The sequence below is a fragment of the Arachis hypogaea genome, chromosome 14 (genome assembly GCF_003086295.3).
Source record: "Arachis hypogaea cultivar Tifrunner chromosome 14, arahy.Tifrunner.gnm2.J5K5, whole genome shotgun sequence".
In the NCBI taxonomy this organism is placed as follows: domain Eukaryota; kingdom Viridiplantae; phylum Streptophyta; class Magnoliopsida; order Fabales; family Fabaceae; genus Arachis; species Arachis hypogaea.
This window is the reverse complement of record NC_092049.1, coordinates 20238233-20245165: the sequence shown is the minus strand read 5'-3', so window position 1 is coordinate 20245165 and position 6933 is coordinate 20238233. Positions and strand designations below refer to the sequence as shown.

The 6933-nt window shown below is 39.2% G+C and overlaps 1 non-coding gene across 1 annotated transcript; it reads right to left on the bottom strand.

The window, feature by feature from the left end:
- Positions 1–4566: 4566 nt before the first annotated feature.
- LOC112745053 (small nucleolar RNA R71) lies at positions 4567–4674 on the bottom strand. The gene has a single exon (XR_003173001.1). It is a non-coding gene; the product is annotated as a small nucleolar RNA R71 (small nucleolar RNA).
- Positions 4675–6933: the final 2259 nt, after the last annotated feature.

Here is a 6933-nt window from a genome sequence, read left to right as displayed (position 1 = left end):
TGTTCTTCTGTATCATACTAGTCGAGTCGTTTTGCCCTTCGTCAGAGATGTTTTTTAGTAATCCAATCTTCTTTTCTTATTGTAGGACTAGTTGGCCTCATGTCTTCTCGCAATAACATTGTAGAGATATCTTCTAAAGTATCCGAGGGGATGTCTGATTAGCTGGACTCCCTTGTCTTAATGTGTGTCTCTGTGGTGGACGCTGATTTTTGTGTAGAGCTGAGAAAACGTCATAGGATTTGTGGTAGCAGTGCCTAGGAGAGGGATTATGAGCTTGTAGCGCCCGACTCTGACGAGAGGGTTTGTTTTCCTACTTCGGTCGGGGGGGGGGGGGAGAGCGTCCTTTTTTCTATGCCTATGAATATTTCTTCAGCTAGTTGGACATTACTCTTCCATTTACTGCTTTCGAGACCGATTTGTTGTGGTCGTGTAACATTGCCCCATCCCAGCTTCATCCAAATTCCAGGGGTTTTATCAAGATATTTCAGCTGCTTTGCCAAGAGTTAGGTGTAACACCTTCTCAGACTCTTTTCCTTTATCTTTTTGTTTCTGCCAAGCCTGGTGCCTCTTCTAAAAAGAAAGCTTCCTGGGTTTCTTTCAGGTCTGCTGATGAGCGGATAATTTATACGCTTTTTGGCATTATTTTTAGTATATTTTTAGTATGTTTTAGTTAGTTTTTATTATGTTTTTATTAGTTTTTAAATAAAAATCACATTTCTGGACTTTACTATGAGTTTGTGTGTTTTTCTGTGATTTCAGATATTTTTTGGTTGAAATTGAGGGACCTGAGCAAAAATCTGATTCAGAGGCTGAAAAAGGACTGCAGATGCTGTTGGATTCTGACCTCCCTGCGCTCGAAGTGGATTTTCTGAAGCTACAGAAGCCCAATTGGCGCGCTCTTAATTGCGTTGGAAAGTAGACATCCTGGGCTTTCCAGAAATATATAATAATACATACTTTGCCCAAGATTTAATGGCCCAAACCGGCGTTCTAAGTCAGCTTAAGAATTTTGGCGTCAAAAAGCCAGAACTGGCACAAAAACTAGAGTTAAACGCCCAAACTGGCACAAAAGCTGGCGTTTAACTCCAAGAAAAGTCTCTACACATGGAAGCTTCAATGCTCAGCCCAAGCACACACCAAGTGGGCCCGGAAGAAGATTTCTGCATTAATTACTTATTTCTGTAAACCCTAGGCTACTAGTACTCTATAAATAGGACTTTTTGCTATTGTATTTTCATACTTTTGATAGACCTTTTCACATTTGGGGGCTGGCCTCACGGCCATGCCTAGACCTTGTTCTTATGTATTTTCAACGGTGGAGTTTCTACACACCATAGATTAAGGTGTGGAGCTCTGCTGTTCTTCATGAATTAATGCAAAGTACTACTGTTTTTCTATTCAATTCACATCTACTTCTTCTCTAAGATATTCATTCGCACCCAAGAACATGATGAATGTGATGATTATGTGACACTCATCACCATTCTCATCTATGAACGCGTGCCTGACAACCACTTCCGTTCTACATGCAAACAAGCTTGAATGTGTATCTCTTGGGTTTCTAATCTAAGATTAGAACCTTCGTGGTATAGGCTAGAATTATTGGCGGTCATTCCTGAGATCCGGAACGTCTAAACCTTGTCTGTAGTATTCTGAGTAAGATCTGGGAAGGGATGACTGTGACGAGCTTCAAACTCGCGAGTGTTGGGCGTGTGACAGACGCAAAAGGATCAATAGATCCTATTCCAACATGATCGAGAACCGACAGATGATTAGCCGTGCGGTGACAGCGTGCGTAGAACATTTTCACTGAGAGGACGGGAAGTAGCCATTGACAACGGTGATGCCCAACATAAAGCTTGCCATGGAAGGGAGTATGAATGATTGGAATAAGGCAATAGGAAAGCAGAGGTTCAGAAGGAACAAAGCATCTTCATACGCTTATCTGAAATTCCTACCAATGAATTACATAAGTATTTCTATCTCTATCTTTATTTTATATTTTATTCATCTCTTAATTATCAATCCTCCATAACCATTTGAATCTGCATGACTGAGATTTACAAGATGACCATAGCTTGCTTCAAGCCGACAGTCTCCGTGGGATCGACCCTCACTCACGTAAGGTATTACTTGGATGACCCAGTGCACTTGCTGGTTAGTTGTGCGGAATTGTGACAAAGTGTGATTCACGTTTGAGAGCTCCAAGTCCTTGGCGCCATTGTTGATGATCATAATTTCGTGCACCAAGTTTTTGGCGCCATTGCCGGGGATTGTTCGAGTTTGGACAACCGACGGTTCATCTTATTGCTTAGATTAGGTAATTTTACTTTTTATTTTCGAAAAAAAAATTTTAAATACAAAAATTTTTTTTCTATTTTGTTCTTCAGAGTTTTTAAGAATGAATTCTAGAGTTTCATGATGATTTGTTGAAGTCTGGCTGGCTGTGAAGCCATGTCTAATCTTATTGGACCGAGGTTTCAACTTATCATCACAAGAGCTTGTTAATTTCTATCAATTTTGCTGTTGTTAGCAATGATCTGCTAAAGCTTGACTGGCCATTGGCCATGTCTAGTGTTTTGGACCGGAGCTTTCATTGAAAGCTTGGCTGGCTAGTAAGCCATGTCTAATTCCTGGACCGGAGTCTTAGACTAGCATTGCAATGATTCCTGGAACTCTTATTAAAAATTTTGAACCCCTTTATTTTCTTTTCCACTCAATTTTCGAAAAATCACAAAAAAATTTTATAAAACCATAAAAATCAAAAAAATATTTTATGTTTCTTGTTTGAGTCTAATATCAATTTTTAAGTTTGGTGTCAATTGCATGTCTTTATTCTTCTTGCATTTTTTTGAATATATGCATTATGTTCTTCATTGATCTTCAAGTTGTTCTTGATGATTTCAGTGCTCTGATCTTTAATTTCTCTTATTCTGTGTCTTTTGTTGTTTCTTACATGCATTTTCAACTTGTTATAGTCCTTAGTATACAAACTTCTAAGTTTGGTGTCTTGCATGCATTATTTATTTAATCTTAGTTGCATTTCTATTGTTTCTCATCATTAAAAATTCAAATTTTTTTTTTCAAAAGTGTGTCTTTTCAAGTCAATAACACAGAAAATTGAAGATTCAGAACATTCAGTAGAGGAATTACACAGAAAAAGCTGGGCGTTCAAAACGCCCAGTGAAGAAGGAAAACTGGCGTTTAAACGCCAGCCAGGGTACCTGGCTGGGCGTTTAACGCCCAAAAAGGTAGCATTTTGGGCGTTAAACGCCAGAATGGATACCATTCTGGGCGTTTAACGCCAGGATGACATAAGAGGGAAGATTTTGTTTTTAATTCAATTTTTTTTTCAAGTTTTCATAATTCTTCAAAATCAAATCTTTTTCAAATCATATCTTTTCAATCATATCTTTTCAAAATCAATTTCTTTTCAATTTTTTTTTATTTATTACTATTTTTGAAAATCCTTGCTACAATTAATAATTTAATTCAAAATTTTCTAGTTGTTACTTGCCTATTAAGAAAGGATCAAAAGTTTTAATTCTAGAATCATATCTTCTAATTTCTTGTTAGTCAAGTAATCAACTTTAATTTTAAAACTTTCTCTTTTTAATTTGATTTACAATCATACCTTTTCAATCATATCTTTTCAATCACATCTTTTTCAAAATTAAGTTTCAATCATATCTTTTTGATTTCTAATTTCAAAATCTTTTTCAAAAATCACTTAATTTCTTTCCCAATCTTAATTTTCGAAAAAACTTTACCAAATTTTCAAAATTTCTTTTAATTATTTCAAAATCTTTTACTTTAATTTCAAAAATTCTTCCCCTCTTCTCACATCCTTCTATTTAAGGACTAAGACTCCTCCACTATCAACAATTCGAACTCTATCCCTCTTGATAAGTTCGAATTCTTCTCTTTCTACCTCTTCCTTCTATTTTTCTTTTCCTCTAACACCTCAAGGAATCTCTATACTATGACATAGAGGATTCCATACTTTCTTATTCTCTCTTTCATATGAGCAGGAGTAAGGACAAAGACATTCTGGTTGAGGCTGATCCTGAACCCGAAAGGACCTTGAAGCGAAAGCTAAGAGAAGCTAAAGTACAAATCTCTGTAGAGGACCTAACAGAGCTTTTCAAACAAGAAGAAGCCATGGCAGCCAAAAATAACAACAATGCCAACAATGCAAGGAAGGTGCTTGGTGACTTTACTGCACCTACTCCCGACTTCTATGGGAGAAGCATCTCAATCCCTGCCACTGGAGCAAACAACTTTGAGCTTAAGCCTCAATTAGTTTCTCTAATGCAATAGAATTTCAAGTTTCATGGACTTCCATTGGAAGATCCTCATCAGTTCTTAGCTGAATTCTTACAAATCTGTGACACTGTCAAGACCAATGGGGTTGATCCTGAGGTCTACAGACTTATGCTCTTCCCTTTTGCTGTAAGAGACAGAGCTAGGACATGGTTGGATTCACAACCTAAAGAAAGCCTGAACTCTTGGGAAAAGCTAGTCAATGCCTTCTTGGCAAAGTTCTTTCCACCTCAAAAATTGAGCAAGCTTAGAGTGGAAGTCTAAACCTTCAGACAGAAGGAAGGTGAATCCCTCTATGAAGCTTGGGAAAGATACAAGCAATTGATCAGAAGGTGTCCTTCTGACATGCTTTCAGAATGGAGCATTATAGGTATCTTCTATGATGGTCTGTCTGAACTGTCCAAGATGTCATTGGACAGCTCTGCTGGAGGATCTCTTCATCTAAAGAAGACGCCTGCAGAAGCTCAGAAACTCATTGAAATGGTTGCAAATAACCAATTCATGTACACTTCTGAAAGGAACCCTGTGAATAATGGGACAAGGCAGAAGAAAGGAGTTCTTGAGATTGATACTCTGAATGCCATATTGGCTCAGAATAAAATATTGACTCAGCAAGTCAATATGATTTCTCAGAGTCTGTCTGGAATACAAGCTGCATCAGTCAGTACTAAGGAAGCTTCCTCTGAAGAAGAAGCTTATGACCCTGAGAACCCTGCAATGGAAGAGGTGAATTACATGGGAGAACCCTATGGAAACACTTACAATCCTTCATGGAAAAATCATCCAAATCTCTCATGGAAGGACCAACAGAGGCCTCAACAAGGCTTTAACAACAATAATGGTGGAATAAATAGGTTTAGAAATGGCAAATCTTTTCCATCATCTTCTCAGCAACAGACAGAGAATTCTAAGCAGGTCCACTCTGACTTAGCAACTGTAGTCTCTGATCTAATTAAAACCACTCAAAGTTTCATGACTGAAACAAGGTCCTCCATTAGAAATTTGGAGGCACAAGTAGGTCAGCTGAGTAAGAAAGTTACTGAACTCCCTCCTAGTACTCTTCCAAGCAATACAGAAGAGAATCCAAAAGAAGAGTGCAAGGCCATCAACATGATCCACACGGCCGAACTTGGAGAGGAGGAAGAGGCAGTGATCTCCACTGAGGAAGACCTCACTGGACGTCCATTGACCTCCAAAGAGTTCCCTCATGAGGAACCATGGGAATCTGAGGCTCACACAGAAACCATAGAGATTCCATTGAATTTACTTTTGCCATTCATGAGCTCTGATGAGTATTCTTCCTCTAAAGAGGATGAAGATGTTACTGAAGAACAAGTTGCTAAGTACCTTGGAGCAATCATGAAGCTAAATGCCAAGCTATTTAGTAATGAGACTTGGGAGGATGAACCCCCTTGTTCACCAAAGAACTGGATGACTTGACTAGGCAGAGATTATCTCTGAAGAGACAAGATCCCGGAAAGTTCTCAATACCTTGCACCATAGGCACCATGACCTTTGAAAAGGCTCTGTGTGACCTAGGGTCAAGCATAAACCTCATGCCTCTCTCTGTAATGGAGAAACTAGGAATTTTTGAGGTGCAAGCTGCAAGAATCTCATTAGAGGTGGCAGACAATTCAAGGAAACAAGCTTATGGACTTGTAGAGGATGTCTTGGTAAAGGTTGAAGACCACTACATCCCTGCTGATTTCATAATCCTAGACACTGGAAAGTGTATGGATGAATCCATCATCTTTGGTAGACCCTTCCTAGCCACAGCAAAAGCTGTGATTGATGTAGACAGAGGAGAATTAGTCCTTCAAGTGAATGAGGACTCCCTTGTGTTTAAGGCTCAAGGATCTCCCTCTGTAACCATGGAGAAGAAGCATAAAAAGCTTCTCTCAATACAGAGTCAAACAAAATCCCCACATTCAAACTCTAAGTTTGGTGTTGGGAGGCCACAACCAAACTCTAAGTTTGGTGTTGAGAGGCCATCATCATGCTCTGAGTATATGTGAGGCTCTATGAGAGCCCACTGTCAAGCTACTGACATTAAAGAAGTGCTTGTTGGGAGGCAACCCAATTTTATTTATTCTCCATTGTTATTTTATGTTTTCTGTAGGTTGATGATCATGTGAAGTCACAAAAACAATTGAAAAAGCAAAAACAGAAGGAAAAATAGTATTAAAAATAGAACACCTGGAGGAGAAACTTACTGGCGTTTAAACGCCAGTAAGGGTAACAGAATGGGCATTAAACGCCCAGTCTGGCACCATTCTGGGAGTTTAATGCCAGAAATGGGCACCAGACTAGCGTTTAACGCCAGGATTGGCAGAAAGGGACATTTTTGCACGCCACTTGATGCAGGGATGAGATATCCTTGACACCTCAGGATCTGTGGACCCCACAGGATCCCCACCTACCTCATCTCTCTCTCTTCTTCACCCACTCACCAATCCCCTCAATACCTCTTCCCCAAAAATCCCTCACCTATCAAAGCCCACCATTCTCTTCACCACTCACATCCATCCTTCATAAAACCCCACCTACCTCACCATTCAAATTCAAACCACTTTCCCACCCAAACACACCCATAATGGCCGAACTATACCC